Source organism: Sus scrofa, chromosome 2, assembly GCF_000003025.6.
Source record: "Sus scrofa isolate TJ Tabasco breed Duroc chromosome 2, Sscrofa11.1, whole genome shotgun sequence".
NCBI lineage: Eukaryota > Metazoa > Chordata > Mammalia > Artiodactyla > Suidae > Sus > Sus scrofa.
Window position 1 is genome coordinate 124386607 of NC_010444.4, and position 16708 is coordinate 124403314.

At 33.8% G+C, this 16708-nt stretch overlaps 1 protein-coding gene and 1 long non-coding RNA gene across 5 annotated transcripts in view; one reads left to right on the plus strand and one right to left on the minus strand.

Annotated features, from left to right (window-relative positions):
• Nucleotides 1-16708, plus strand: part of PRR16 (proline rich 16) — a 265010-nt gene that overhangs the window by 187724 nt on the left and 60578 nt on the right. The gene's annotated exons all lie outside the window — the stretch shown is intronic.
• The window catches only part of LOC110259454, a 60932-nt gene continuing 45025 nt past the window's right edge, over nt 802-16708 (minus strand). For both annotated transcript variants that reach the window (XR_002341866.1, XR_002341865.1), the window contains one exon: nt 802-6991. This is a non-coding gene — a long non-coding RNA (uncharacterized LOC110259454). The remainder of the gene's footprint in view (nt 6992-16708) is intronic.

Sequence of the window (16708 nt, forward strand, 5' to 3'; positions counted from 1 at the left end):
AGCCAACTTCCTCTTGTTCTTTGAATCTAAGTGGTTTCCTACCATTTTTTGTCTTTAACTCTTATTACCTTTTTATTGTATATTTCCATTGGCTAAAAACCATAAAATTTCAACTATCAACTCCATAAACACCATCAGTTACCTCCAGAGCAGTAACGCTTCTTCACAGTATTTATGTGTTGGTCTTCCTTCCTAACCTAACTGCATCACCAGCTCTAACTTCTCTAAGACAAGACTGCACCTGTTCTTCTTTCTATCCCCAGTGCTGGCACAATTCCTGGAATGAAATTAAAGCTTAATATTTGGTTGTTGGATAAATATATAGAGTGAATGAGTGAATGAAGGAATCATGATTCCTGAGAATTCTTCTGCCCCAGGCGGTGTGCTAACAGCTGGAGGGGAGGGAGATGGACATGGTTCATTTTATCACTGAACTTACTACAGTCTAACAATAACTTATACAATTTTTTCACCCTTGCTTGACAATTATTTTGATCTTAAAGTATTTTATCAGAATTCAATGATGGACATCTTACTAAAGAAAATTTTTCTTCACTTATAATTTCAAATAACTTTCCTATTGTACAGTCATTCTGGTCAAAAGGTATGACCACTTTAAGTTTATCTCCTTCACTTTTCATATAAAATAAGGGAGTTGTTCACTATTGATTTATTCTTGTTTATATTTTTAGAGAGGGGATAATTTAAGGGGAGTATTGTAGCTTTATATATTTTACTTCTGGTTAAATCATTCTTCATGATGTTTTTTCTTTTCTGGTTGTCAATGATCATTTATTTTTGAAAACTTCTGAGGGAACTCATGGGTAACCTAACAAAAATAATGATTTGATTCATAAACTCATAGACAATAGATTTGCATAGAAATCACAAACCTGTTTCTTACACTATATTTTTTCAATCCTCTACTTAGGTCACTGATTGTAAACAAGATTACAATACTATCTATCATGTATGGGCTCTTTCTTATTACTTGGTATTAATATAGAAAGAGGATGGCATTTGACTTAAAAAGACCCTGATAGGAGCAGTGTACAATGCCGCCTTTGTGAAGAGTTTGGTGTAACATCCTCCAGCATCTGAAGTTCTCCCTGACTCTGGGCTCTTTATTTGAAAGCATGAACCATACTATTTAGAGTCAAGAGAATATTCATTAAAGTTGAATGTCAGAAAGGAAGCTTTGTAAACAACTTTTGATGTTTTATCCTTTAATATACAAATCAAGATAGAAACACTGAGATTTGCTTTTCATATTTAATTTGTAGCTTACATTCAGTACTACAAATTTGAAGTGCTAGAAATTGAATAGTTTGCTTTTTTCCCTTTCCCAGTGTAGAAATGAATTGTTAGTAAGACAAAAGAGAAATGCCTTGAGGATTCAACCCATCATCTTTTTACTGTATTACACTTGCTAGAACTTTGATTATTAGAAGTTCATATTGCAGGTTCTATTTCAGAAATCCTGTAAAGTAGTTCTAAGATGCAAAAGATCATTTTCTTGGTAAGTTTTTCTAGTCTCATACTCACATTCTGCCTTGAAAGCAGAGTTTGATATTTAACATATTTGAGGACTTGGTAAAGTGGAAAAATCTATATTACATAGAAGACATTGACCACAAATTTGTTTTTTTTTTTTTTTAATCAATTAACTTTCATACCAGGAAGACACATGATTCCAGGGATGGTGGCTCAGCAGCTAAATGATTTAAGCAAGAAGCTGCGGTGTTTTGTTTGTTTGTTTGTTTTGTTTTGTTTTTTTCCTATGCTTGGTGTCTCAGGCAAATTCCCTTTATGGTCGCTAAATCATTTCCAGTTATAGATATCACATACAGACTCCTAAGTCTCTAAAGAAGGAGATTGGTTAACTCCTTCTTGATTTTTTTTTTTTTAAGGCTTAGAAATCCTATTCCAGGAATCACCTAAAAGGCTTCCCTTGGCTCCTCATCAGGCAGTGTTATGCCTAACAATTCTGCCTAAACCAATTACTGGAAAGAGAAGAGAATATAGTGATAAGACACTCTCTGGACCGGGAAAAAATATTACCCCTTTCTGGACTACATAGTATATAGAAGTGCATCTAGAATATAATCAGGACTCTGCTATCAAGAAATTATGTATAGGGATTCAGCCTTTGGTACACAACAAATATTACCTCCACAAGTATTTCAAATTAAACCAGGTCCTGGCCCTGAAGGACTTTACAGTCTAGTGTGAGAAACTAATCGGACAGTAAAGGATTGTAAACATACCCCAGTGAATACCACTCAAGGCAGCATGTAGTGAATGTGATGGAGGTTTTGAAGAGAAGCACTGAGGAGGGGCATGTGATTTTTAGCTTGAGAGGTGAAAATGAAGATACTACAGAAAGGCAGAAGACCAGAGAACAAATATTAATGCTATGTGATTATGATTGCAGCTTGGGGAGTGTGCCATGGTTTTCAATTTTTCAGGGCATCATTTTGACAAATTGTGAAACACATCTTAAAGATTTGTTTTGTTGCCTCAGTCATATTATTGCTTTTATTTTAAAATGTGGTATCATTGTTATATGCTTTTCTTGGAATATGTGTGAACAAAGTGAAATCTGAAGCTTCATTATAGCTTTAGAGTTTGTTTTTTCATACCTGGTAAGTTTGATTGACCAGAGTCATAAGGACAATAATGATAGATGATCATGATGTTATATAGTCATGTTGGCTCCATTAGTTTGACTGTATAAGATGCCATGTGGATTGTAGAATATATTTTATTCTGAGCTTTTGCTGGGGTATATTAAATATCATTGAGCATTACATCATAAATTAACTCCATCAAGGTAATTGTCAATTACACTGTCACATAAATAGCAGGAAGTTTGCTGCCTTTTTCAATTTTTCTGTTGTGACTATAATCCTAATAGGAGGGAGAATATGGAAATGATGACATTTTGGGTTTTGGCTGGTGGGAACATTTTTATGCTCATTAAATCCATTTGCAAGTAGTTCTGTGATTTGAGACATGTTGTATAACAGCAACCAAAAAAGCAAGTATTGTCTCATGAAATGCATGTTCCCAATTCTAGGTGAGACTAGGAAAATAGAATGACAGTTATACGAGAAGTTATTAGAAATGTTCTAATAACAAGAACTAATGATACAGATTAAGTCATGTTCCTTTAAGAAAATACTTTATCTTGATTTTCCATATGAATTTAGTTTAGGTAAGAATGATTGATGCTTTCTAACTGATTTAGAATCTCTGAATATTGTATAAAACTCATGTAAAATTAAATAATCACCAAGACTGATGTTAACTTGGAAGATGTCATGGCGTATACTAACTAAAAAGTGAACAACCCTGTACAAAGTTCTATGTATGGGGATAGTTGTTAGAATTTTTATTTTGTTGATATTTCATTTTGCCAACTAGGGGCAAAATAATCATTTATGGCTATAAGAAGATAACTCTTGCTGCCTATCTCCTAATCTGCTGAATGAGGCTTTAGTCTCCATCAATGCCTCACATCAGACTCAGAACTCAGCATTTCTCCTGCTTTGTGCCCCTACTTGTTTTTCATTTTTTCCCATCTTTTTCATTTCCACCATCCTTCTTTTTAAAAATATTTTTAATTTTTTATGATTTTTATTTTTTCCATTATAATTGGCTTACAGTGTTCTCTCAATTTTCTGCTTGTCTTCATATTTATTTTGCCATTTTTGTCCCAAATTAAGATTATTAGGTTAACTTTTGATCCATTATCATCTTCTTCATCTCTTCCCAAAGAAAAAAAATAATGCATCTTTCTTCAACACATAAGTAGTTAAAATCTCTCAAGACTTGTGTGTTTAATTCATGAAATGTCAAGGAATAGCCAGTCCCTCACAGATTATTTTCTGGTTTTATGCTTTTATGTGGGAAAGAAGATAACCTATTTTCATTTCTCTTTTCTATTTTTTAGTCAAGGAGTTAACAGTGGAAATTTGGAAAATAAGAAATGTTTCCTCAATAACTGACTATAAATGACAGAAATTTCCACATCGTGCACAATTTTACTTTATTTTTATATTCGGAAAAGCATTTGCACTAAATATTGAATAACAAAGTATGTCTTGAACAGTTTTGTGATGGATTTTTTTAATATATTTTCTATGTCATTCTTTTACCTAAATGAACTACAAGTGGCCTTTTTGCAGTAAAAAGAGATAGATAGTCTATCTAAATACCCTATTCCTCATTAATATGCAAAAGGAAATTCCCATCTCTTAGAGAACTGTACTAATCTTCCATTGTTAATTTATATATCATCTCACCCTATCATCGTAGTGTAACATTCAATGTATAATTAAATATATATATAATGAATTTATACCAAATATATAACCACTACACAAGACGCTATTTTAAGGTTTGAGGAAACAGCAGCAGACTAATAGAAGAGATCCATCCTTAATAGAATCTGCATTGAAAAATCAACAGTTATACATATAATATCTATAGCGATAAATATTTTGAAGGAAAAAAAAATGACAAAGGAACAGATCACTTTTTACCCTGGAAAATATTATTAGAAGATATTTGAACAGAGACCCAAATAAGATAAGGGAGCTAGACAACGCACTCCCCAGAAGAAGAGTATTTCAAGCAAAAGGAACAATGTGTCAAGACCCTGAAGTGAGAGCCAGCTTGAGCTGTTTGGTCAACAAAGAGGTTAGAAGGCTGCAGCAAAGTGAGGAGCTAGGAGTGGGCAGGAGTTGAGGTCATGAAAAGAGCATGACTGTCTGATTAATTTTACTCTTGGCTTCACTCTGATCTCCTTAAGATTTACATATTTAGGTGATTTTTTTTTTTTTTATCCCAGATCTGAATCTAGAGCAGCTACTAGGTCTTCAGTAAATATTTGCTGGAAAAAAAATGACTGAGTGCAAGGATTAATGTCATACAGATGTTTGATCTATCAGAGCACAGTGATCAAAACAGCAGAATATGCAGAACCTCTAGCAGTTTGATGAGGCTGAAAGATACTAGGTACTAGCAGGTGCCATGAGAAAGAAGCAAGATAATTTATTCTCTAGGCAAGTGCAAAGTTTTTGGTGGGTTATAATGGGATCAGGGTTTAATTTTGGGGCAACAAACCGTTTCTGCCAATGTGAAAGATGAAGGAAGAAGGAGGAGTCAGTTAAAGATAAATTAACATGGCAGAATCTAGGGCATTTATATATTTAGGATTAAGGAGAGGAAGGAGTCTTTGTGGTACCCATTTTTCTTCTTAGGGACCTGATGATAGTGATTCACACTCACTGGCATTGGCATCAGAACATGGAGATTAGTTTCTGGGGATAGGGAGCAATATTAGCATTTATTGTTTGAATTATTTTTATAGGTCTGGTTGACCAAATGTAAACAATGAGTAGGAAAAGGACTGTGTTTTATATCACATTGTCATTTATTTCTTCTGATATGATGACTTGCACGTGTAATTCTTCATTAAATATTTGTTTAGAATTTTACATATGAGCATATTGTATTTGGTGCACATTTTAAGCTTGAAGAAAGGGGGAAAAAAAGAAACGTGTGATTGAAGTGGTATAAAATTTCCTCTTGATTTTCCGTGAAAGTAAAAAGTTTACAGTGAAGAGTCTTAGCACAGAGAAATGAAAGGAGTTAAATGTTATCTTTGCCGTATTGTTCATGAAACAAGATAATACAACAATCCCCCAATTTGTTCAAGAGTTGATGGCACCAACAGATGGAAAAATCTTGGAAAAAATAAATCTAGACACATTGCATTAATCATAATTTAAAAAAACACCAATATACCCCAATATACTATTATCAATTTTTCTAGGTATATAAGAAGTATCAAATGTTTTTATTTTCCTAAAGAAGGAAATTTTCATCAACAAACTCTATTAAAATATCAATTGATTCCCTAGGCTAGTCTAACATCATATAATGGATGTTTAGTTGCAGTTATTCTGACTGGTTTGTTAAACAATTCCCTTTCACTGACGCCAAATATCTCCCTTCTGGGAAATTTGTCTTGCTGTCTAGGTCATTTTTCCAAAATTGCAATGTTACTGTGCTCTATTTCACATAGCTGTGAAATGAAAACAAGGAGTTATAAAATTAAAAGGCTAGTGTTGTGCTTTTTTAATATCATTATATGAGTAGATATAACATCTCTTGTATCTAAAGCACTGCATTCTTTGTCTTTCAGCACTCAATTAAGGGGACTGTACAATACCCTGGAAATGTATCACATATACAAAATATTGGACAGTATTTTTATTAATAAATAATATTATTGGGCAATAATAATTTACTTGGTTCCAGCGATTTCACAGCCTTTCAACAAATTGAAAGGCTGACCTATAGTATATCAGGCACTGTGCAAGCACTGGAGAAACAAAAACAAATTTGCTGCCCTTCAGAGGCTATGTGTAAAAAGATATCACTTTAATATTTAGCACTAATGTACTTATATTTCAAAACTGTTAATATTTTTAAAAACTAGGGATGGATATGTCCACTTTAAGTTTATATTGAGAGTTTACCTTTTGATTTTAAAAATACATTTATAACATTTTAATTGTTTAATAACAATATTAAATATACTAATATTTCAGTATCAATTTATTTTCTATCATCATTGATTTTTCTAGGTAGAGATAAAGGTCTAGAAGTAGATACATAGGTTATTTCTCCACATCAATCAGTGGGCTATTACTTAATGACTGTTATAGCTCTGAGGTGAAGTGTGCTTTGTTTATTTTTCTCCCTTGACCAGACTTGTGTCTTGATGACAGAAAGTTATGTTTAATAACTTTGTAATCAAAAATAGTGTCAGACACTGCAGCCAACTCCAGCCTCAGTCTCCCATCAGGCCTTCTGGCAGGCAGGCTCCACTAAGGCTCCCATGTACCCACCACCAGCATCTTCTCTCCTTTCTGTGCAATTCTTCTGCTTCACTGTGAGCTCCTTTGTGCTCAAGGTCCTAAAAATAGGGGAGAAAAGTTGTGTTCAATTATTTTTTCCTTGAATGAATAATACAGTGAGAGAGCAGAGGAACCCCTGTTATCTAAGGGAGGGACTCGACAGGATCCACCTGTAGCATCTCCATAATCCAGCCTCTTTGAGACTTAGAAGTATAGACAAGCTTTGGTAATACCAACGTTTTGGGATCTCTTGGGAAAGAGGGGAGGCTTATTATGCTAAACACACATCTTTGTACTTGACACTACATTTGTTCATTTTATGTAACTGAAACTATCTTTTACCCAGTTCGCTATTTAATATTGTGAATAATAATGCCATGGGCTTCATGAGATCTCCGTAGTGTGATAATGCTTTGAATATAAAACAAACATTGAAGTTAAGCTGTAAATAGTTCTTTTTTGCTAAACAAAAGAAAAGCAGAACAAAGAGGCATCTCCTTCAGATTCAAACAGTATAGTAATTATCTGTGGGTGTCAAAAATCCCAGTTGCACTTTTCCTCTGTGTGCCTTCTGTTGGCACTGCAGCTGGAGGTGAATGTGAGGGCTGAGCTGTTTAAAGGTCAGGCTATGGGGGAGGGAGAGGGGACCGTAATGTCTGCACAGCTTTCCACAATGCCCTGCAATTTATTGATTTCTTTTAAAAGGTTTATAAAAAGTATGTAACTTAACAAATTGCAAACTGCTCAAAACCAGAATCCTGCCATTCTCTTTGGCTCCTGGCAAATGGAAATGGTGTGCCAGTGGGCTAAGGCAGCTGTTAACATCCTTATTTGCTATTTTGATTCTTATATATCTTAATATTTCTTAGTATAATATGTTTAATTCACAGTTTAATATTTTTAATAGTTAACCATGGCTTGGGCAGAGTAAAGAGTAAAGGAGTACTTGCTGTTGGTTTTAGTCATTAGGGATATAGCTTAATGGAGAGGTCGTATCTGTTGCCCTTCCTGACTGATATTGCACTATTTATGGGGAGAAAACCTTATGTGCCATGTTTCCATAAACAGCTGAATTCAGAGCTGCACTTACTCAGAGGGACCCTCTGAGTGTCTCCATGGTGAGCTGACTCTTCCTTCCACACACTGAGCAGGAGCTCTGTTACCATGGTTTATAGGAAAGCAATAAAATGTCCTCCTCATTTTTCACGTGTGTCCTCTAAAACAGTGCTTCGTATTAAATAGGACACTGCTCACTCACCCACTAAAATTCCCCTCCAACTCCAGAACACCACTGAAGCTTCGCCCAACCAAGATGCCCCATAGCACCTTTAGAGCTGAGCAACATGTGTCCTGTCCTTGAAATTGTCTCCTTCCTTGATTTGCGAGACTTCACCCACTGCTCCTCCCCCCTGTCGCTCACACTGTTTCTTCTTTCTTAGTTTCCTTTCTTCTTGCCAGGTATATCTGCTCCTCCAAGATTTGGTACTTGCCTCCCTTTACCTCACAAGTTTTATACTTTACAAGAGTAATCCCTTTCAGATCCATGACTTGAAATTCATTTATGTGGAGGACTCCCAAATTGCTATCTTCAGAGGAATACTCTCTTGAAAGTTCCAATGTGTATGCACTTTGCTACTATATAAACTGCATTTGGGTATCCTACAGGCAACAGAAATCCAGTGTGTCTGAGACAGAGTTCCACCTCCTCTCCACAAACCTGGGCTGTTACTTCCCTTTGATACTTCTCGCTCATACAACCCTGCAGACACCCCTTGTAACAAGCCATGAAAACATTGCTTAAACACTTTAAATACTTTATCCTTGAGAATAATATTTGCCTTGAAGAATTACTGTGAACTGTGTAGTGGATTTGAGAAGTCCTCTTGTTTTAAAAATAATGGCTATTGTATGTTTCATGTATCCGAAAAAAGATGGCAATCCATTTTAAAATACGGAAACACAGGAAAAAAAATAAGTTGACTGGCAGTCTTCTATAAGTTAATTTTTGTAATCAAGAAAACTTAATATATAAAATTCATGATGTCTCTTAAAGGTCAGGCAAACAATAGTAATAATACAGAAAATAATGTGAAAATTATCTAAATATCCAAAACCAAGATTAAGTAAACTCTAGAATACTTTTTCAATGGAATATTCTGTTTAATATTCTGTTAACAGTGATGGTATTTATAATTTAACATCATATGAAGAAATGATATAGAATAACATTATTATTAATTTTATATGAATGAAAAGGGCACTGTATGAAAATAAATTTCAAAATATATAACTATACATGGAAGCTGAACTAACATTTTAAAGACTCTATTTTAATTTGCTTTTATAAACTAGAAAAATAAACTAGTAAAGCAGGAGACTCTGATCTAAAAACAAAGAAGTATAAGTATCTAAACAGGTTACAACATTTGGAGGTAGTAGCAATAAAATCCTTTTTTTTTTTTTTCAAAATGACTTTCTGCACAGAAGCCTGGAAGCGTTCTGCATATGAAAGACGCAAAAACAGCTAATGATTTTTCCACACTTGTCCAGCAGTTAGAAAGATTTTAAATTACTAAATTTTAATGAAACAATTAGGAAATAATTTTAGGGGGATATTTCTACCTTGATGACAAATCATACCTGTCCAGATTATGCTCAATTCCTATATGGTCTCCCTATTTAAACAATAAGTGGAAGGGAATAATTTGGGATAAACTACGAACTTGAGCTTTTCTGGTTTTGTTTTCTCATGGGAATTTATATTGGCAGACTCAAGAAGAACATTTATTCAGACTCTACAGGAAAACACTTTATCTGTCTGTCAAACTGGAGTGTTTTTCCACATCTGGGCACCAGTAACCTGCAGTCCAGGCACTCAAGTGCCTTATTTTTAACAATTTTTTTCTCACTATATTCTTGTGACAACCATATATTACTATAAATCATTTGTTAGTGGTTATGTTGGAAGCTCCCATCCATTATATTTGTGAATCTTACTGCAAAGCTCTAAGCATTTTCAGAATGAATAACTGAAGCTTTAATTTGGTGCTTATATAGCAAAGAATGCCTTAAATACCAGGTGTTCAGTACACTATTTATGTTTTTCCTCTGCTGCCTCTAAGCCATTTCACTCTAACAGATGCTGCAGGAGGCTGTTCTCTCCTATTGCTGAAATCAGTGGGGCTCCAAGAGCATATTTTGCAGATTCGCTGCTCATGATTAAGATCTTTTGAATTCTAAAGTGCTACAATGTAAAACTTCTTCTAAGCCTCCTAGACTTTAGAGAAATCCATCTAGGATGGAGAGATTTATACATGTGAATTGACTTCAGATTAGGATGGATATCCTTTATTTTTTTATAGCACCTGAAAACCAGTATTATCATGAACATGGCTGGTTTCTGAAATTGAAAGTTTCTGAATTTGTATTCAGATTCTGTCACTCTCCAGCTGTGTGGCTCTAGGTAAATTTGTAAAGCTTTCTGAGGCTTGTCTCCTCATCTACCGAAGTGGTGGAATGACACTTATTTCTTAACATAATTTTGAGAATTGAAATGAGTGAAGATGTAAAAGCATCTATCACTACGTATGACAATTATGTTCATTCACAGTTTCTTGAGTGTCTATTTCATGGCCACCATGGCACTAATCAAAGTGATTCAAGCAGTTCTCTGTTTGCTGTGGTTTATAGGTTTGTTGACTTACTGTCTGTCTAGACTCCACCACAAAGTTAAGACACTCCAGAAGAGCAAGAATCTTATTTTGCCAACACACGGATGTTTGAATAAATGAACGAATGGATGATTATCTGATTTAAATCCTAAAGCTGCATAGTATATGGTCACATGATACAAATGGAGCGGCTCAGTGGGTATTTTTGTTTTGGGGGTTTTTTTGGCTGTGCTCATGGCATGTGGAAGATCCCAGGCCAGGGACTGAACTTGTGCTACAATAGCAACCCCAGCCATTGCAGTGGCAGTGCTGGAGCCTTAACACCCTGTGCCTCAAGGGAACTCCCTCAATGGGTGTTTATTAGGTAAGGGTAATAAAAGCAAATCAGGAAATGAGAAACATCATGGTATCCGGAAAAACTACCGTGGGCTTAATATTGTTGGCATATGAAGGGTAAAGTGGGGAGGAATGTTATGTCATGGAGGGCTTTGCAAGCTGTTCTAAGAAAGGGACTTAGTGGCTTTCAAGTGTAGTGGGCTCCATGGAGTACCTCAGAACTGCCAAGGAAGTGAAAGGACAGCAGTGTGTGGGTGGGGTTTATTCTAAACTATCATTTTTTTCTCCCCTAACTCCAGCGTAACGTCCCAACCAGAACGGTTTTTATTTCCATAACCTAATACATTATGAGTAATATATTAGGTTACTCACAATGTATTAGGTTATGAGTAATACGTTTAGGGTATTGAGTAATGGCTTATTTTTAGAAATGATTTTACTACTTTACAATAGATAGAAATATGCAATTTTAATGGTGATAATGGAAGAGTTGGTGCAATAGGATGGTATGGAGACCTTTGTCTGATAGATCTCCTAAGCAGCTCTCTAAAGGATGCATTTTTGGGATTCTAAGGTGGCTGACAGAGTTAATCATGGTACAACCAAGGTGGAAAACACAAGATGTACAAATAGATTTTGGTGTGAAGATAGGCAACATTTAAGGTCATACAGTCCATGAAGGGCTTGTGGAATATTCAACTCTAGTTGTCCAGCTGACAAAAAAATAAGTAGATGAATCCAAAGCCTGGGGAAATTTCTTGGCTGAAGACTAAGATTTGAGTGTGGATTAAAAATTGGATACAAATCAGCCTGTGAAGATTCACAAAGAGAAGAGCCCTGGGCCAAGGATGACCCCTTGGGCATGACTGTTTTTTTTCAGAGACAAGAGTAGGATAAAGAGCAAGGAGATAAAGAAGAAATTATAAACTTATGCACAAGAAAACCAGGATAGTTTGATGACTGTGCAAGCCATGAGCATGTTAAATTTTAGGAGGGGTGAGTGAGTGTGGAATATAAAATGTGTGGTGGATGTATCAATAGGGAATTAAGATTATAATTCATACATATAAAAAAATAAATTATTATTTACCCTGAGGTGCTTTTTCTGTTGCTACTGTATCATCTAAAGTTGACTTATCTGTTTAGTAGAGAATTCTTTGCTCTTTTTATTGCCTCCAGGCTCACTCATCCATATCCTTACCCAGACTGAAAACTTTTCATACAGAGATTAGAGTTAATCCTTTTATCTTCTGGAGACATCATTAAAGTATAAATTATACACTAGTACAGTTAGCATTAAATGTAAACTCTTTAGCTGATGTTTTAATGTGTGGCATTTTGCTTTCATAACATTTGTGCAAAGCTGAAATAAAGACATGCTTTATAATCCAATAATTCTCAGAACCTAATGAAATTCCAGTGCATATATATGATAGAATATTTCCCTTGAAGACTTAGCTATCTATGTGGACAGTAGATACTTGTATTTAAAAGTGTCTAATAGACTAAAATGTATTAGGAATTCTGAAGATAGAGACAAAGAATGGTGGGTTAGTAATCTTAAATGTCCTTGAAATTCTCTTAAACTGTAAAAGAAACACTGAATACAGTGATTTGGGACTTCTTTTCTTATGGAATTTGGGGAGATGGTACTGTAACAGTGGGGTGCTGCATTTGGTTCACACCAACTTATAAAAGCCAATTGTGCACAACTTTTCTCAGTTCTTTTCAGTCAAGTCTTGTTGGTAGCTTGAAATTGGGCATGGATGGAATATTTACCCCATGGATTTTTTTTGTTTTTTTGGTCTGGAGAGCTAATTATTAAAATGCTACAAGCATATCACTGGAGCTGCATCACTGACAAAAGAGATAAGTAAATGCAATTGTCATTTATCTGCTTCGTTAGGGCTTTTTGTATGCCCTAGTACACTGAAACACAGTTGCATTGGGCACATATGTAAGTTCTTAATTTCCACAGTGAGGTCAATCTGGAAATGAAAGCACATTATGCTATGAGTAGTTAGACCCAATTCTGATTGTCCGCCCATTCAAAATACTACTCAATATTAACATGCACAAGTTCATGATCATCTTTGATTCTCACTGTTCCACACACTGTTACTTCCACTATAGGACTTGTGGTAAATTTCTGCCTGTATTACTGAAAATTACTGAAATTTCTCATACAGCAGCTCAAGGTCTATAATCATGAACAAACTTAGAACTGTGCTCAACTGTCTCACAAATTTTCTCATCAGTAACTTTGTTATTATGCAACCAGAAAATATTATAAGTTTCAGACTCAAATTGCCACAGAACCTTTAGTATCCTGTCTGAGTACCCTGCCTTCCCACATTTTTGCTGAACTGGTTATAAGGGCTCTCTTGCTTCCTTGTTACCTGTTGTTTATTTCTCTCTTTTTATTTCACAGTCTTTTCAGTGTATCTTTTGGTTTGGAAAAAAAATTATCTATCTATCTATCTATCTATGAGTGTCAGTCCTTTACCAAGTAAAGTGTTTTTGCTATATCTCAAATACATTGAGTATACTTAAAAGTTAAACTTATTTCAACTTTTAAAATGCCTTATTTAAAAATACATGTGTCAGGGGAGGTGGATAGATTCTATTAATTCATTAAAAATGTCTAATTTGCTTTTGTTTTCCAATCTCAATTTATTTAATTTTGAAATTAATTTTTTTATATTTAGAGCTTTTTAGTGAACCTCTGTGTAGCCACTAAATAACTTAATTCTTACATTTTCAGTTAAAAAAGATTTTGTTTTCCTTTTTAATTATCTGTGCTTCAGTTTCCCCATAGATATATGTCCTCTCCTTTAGAAATTTTTAAATGTTTGCTTCAGAATATCCTAAGTATACATGTATACTGATTCTTAGAATGTGAATTGAGAGCTTATTAGGAAATTTGGTATTTTAAAAAATTGATCATTTAAGGAAATTTAGAATATTTTCATACAGTAACTATCTCTTGACAGTTATTTCATAGCTAAATCATAGAAATCTCAAAAAAAAAGTGTTATAAACTTTATAAAAGTAACCATTTAGAGATAAGGCTTGGATATATAACCCCTCCTTTTAGCTAATATTTCAGATCTACTGATACTTCAGAATTGTGTGTTTGTTTATATTCTGAGATATATGCTAGGGAATAAGTTTTAAAAACCTATCTTCTACTTGTTGAAGATAGAATAATTAACATGCATTGAATTTCAATATTGATCTGGTTTTTTTTTTTTTCTGCTTTAAAATCCTTTTGTGTTTCAAGATATCCATGCCTGTTTTAGACTATTCATACAGGACATAATGCAGAGCTTCATGACTTAAAGTCACTTAGAAAAAGAAGAGTAGAAAGTATAACAGCAGGTGAAAGCATTGGTTGTGTTTTATTTTCCTTGAAAGTCAGAAATTTTAAATCATTAAAATAAATTTTAACATTCAACCAAATGTTTGATTCAAATTTGTGGGGATACCTGAATAAATAAGTACTGATGTTCATGTTTTTATCTAGCTTATTATGGTTACATATATACATCTGAAAAGATAAATCTTACTTTCAAAAGTATTTGGTTCAATTAAAGAGTTTTGAATATGCAGGATAAATCTAAGTTTAAATTTAAACTTGAGACTATCTAGACAAATTATATTATATACTCATAAACTAACTCAATATTGATGTTGGGCAATATATTCTAAAATATTTGAAAGAACTCTTAGAGACTGATACAAGAGTTAGGAAATACATGAAAGAAAGAAAGCCTAAGAAAATGCCTCTTGGGGCAAAATGTGTACAAACTAGATATTTTAAAAAGTATAGAGAATCACAGAGAAAAATAACTGGAAAAAAGAAAAAAAAAAAACTAGTTTATGTAGAAAACAAAGTCTTTCATAAAAAGTATAATTTATTGACATTCTTGTTTAAAGTACTGGGCATGTTAATAATGCATCATGAAAGCTCCTAGGTATAGTGGTGTATTGGTCTTCTTGATTTAATAGATGAAAATTAACTCTGCCATTAAGTTAGAGCATGAGGATAAAAATGAGGGTTCCATTTTTAGTTATTTGAAGAAACTCTGTACTGTTCTCCATAGTGGCTACACCAGTGTACAATACCACTAACAGTACTAGAGTTCCCTTTTCTTCATGTCCTTGCCAGTATATCTTATTTATAGATAATTTGATAATAGCAATCTTGCTGGGTATGAAGCAATATCTCATTGCAGTTTTGATTTGCACTTAATGATTAATGGCAGTAAGTGTGTGGGTATATTTCTGAGCTCTCTATTTTGTTTCATTGATCTATGTATTGTTTCTGTGCTAGTAACATGCTGTTTTGATTACTATAGCTTTGTAGTATAATCTGAATTCAGCAAGCAGGATACCTCTATCTTTGTTCCTTTTTTGCAAGATTGCTTTGATAAGTTGGATTCTTGACTGATTCCATATAAATTTTAGAATTATTTTTTCTGGTTCTGTGAAAAATGCCTTGTATATTTTGATAGGGATTGCATTAAATCTGTGGATTACTTTGGATAGTATGGACATTTTAACAATATTAATTATCCCAGTCCAAAAACACATGATATCTTTCCATTTCTTCATATCATTTTCAAATTCCTTCTTCAAAGCTTTGGAGTTTTTAGAGTATAGGTCTTTCACCCTCTTGGTTATGTTTATTCCTATGTATTTTATTCTTTTGATATTATAAATGGAATTGTTTCCTTAATTTTTCTTTTTGATAGTTCATTACTAATGTATATAAAAGCAACAGATTTCTGTATATTAATCTTATATTTTGCAAATTTACTGAATGTATTTATTAGTTCTAATAATTTTTGTTGATTTTAGGGTTTTCTATATATACTTTTATGTCATCTGCACATAGTGGCAATTTTACCTCTTCCCTTCCAGTTTGGATGGCTTTTTCTTGTCTGATTGCTCTTGCTAGAATTTCCAATACTATATAAAATAGAAGTGATGAAAGTGAGCATCTGTTGAACTAGATTTGCTAATATTTTCTTGAGGATTTTTTTGGATCTATATTTGTCAAAGCTGTTACCCTGTAATTTTCTTTTCTTTGTGTGTCTTTGTCTAGATTTGGTATTAGGGTAATGTTGGCTTCATAGAATGAATTTGGGAGTGTTCTGCTCTCCATTTTTTGGAAGATTTTGAAGATATGCATTAGCTCTTCTTTATATGTTTGGTAGAATTCCTCAGTGAAGCTATCTGGTCCTGGACTTCTGTTTGCTGGGAGTTTTTTGAATTGCAGATTGAATTTTATTTCTAGGGATACATCTAGAAACATTGTCCATTACTTCCTGACTTGGCCATAAGTTGATTAAATACATTTCAATCCCGTTCTCTTTCTCTTCTGAGACCCTTGTAATGTGACAGTTGGTATACTACATGTTATCCCAAAGATCCCTTAAACTGTCCAATTTTTAAAAATTGCTTTTCTTTTTGCTGTTCTGACTGGGTGATTTCCACTATTCTATCTTCTAGATCACTTATGCATTCTTCTGTATCACCTAGTGTGCTTTTCATTCTTTGTACTGTAATTTTCACTTCAGTTTTTGTATCTTTAGTTACAACTAGTTTTTTTGATATGTGTTCTAGTTCTTTATTAAACTTCTCACTGTGCTCATTTCACTAATTCAGTTAGCATTCTTATTACTAATGCTTTGAATTCTTTACTGGAAAATTGTTTATGTTTCATTGCTTGTTTCTTCAGGGGGTTTTGACTGGCTCTTTCAA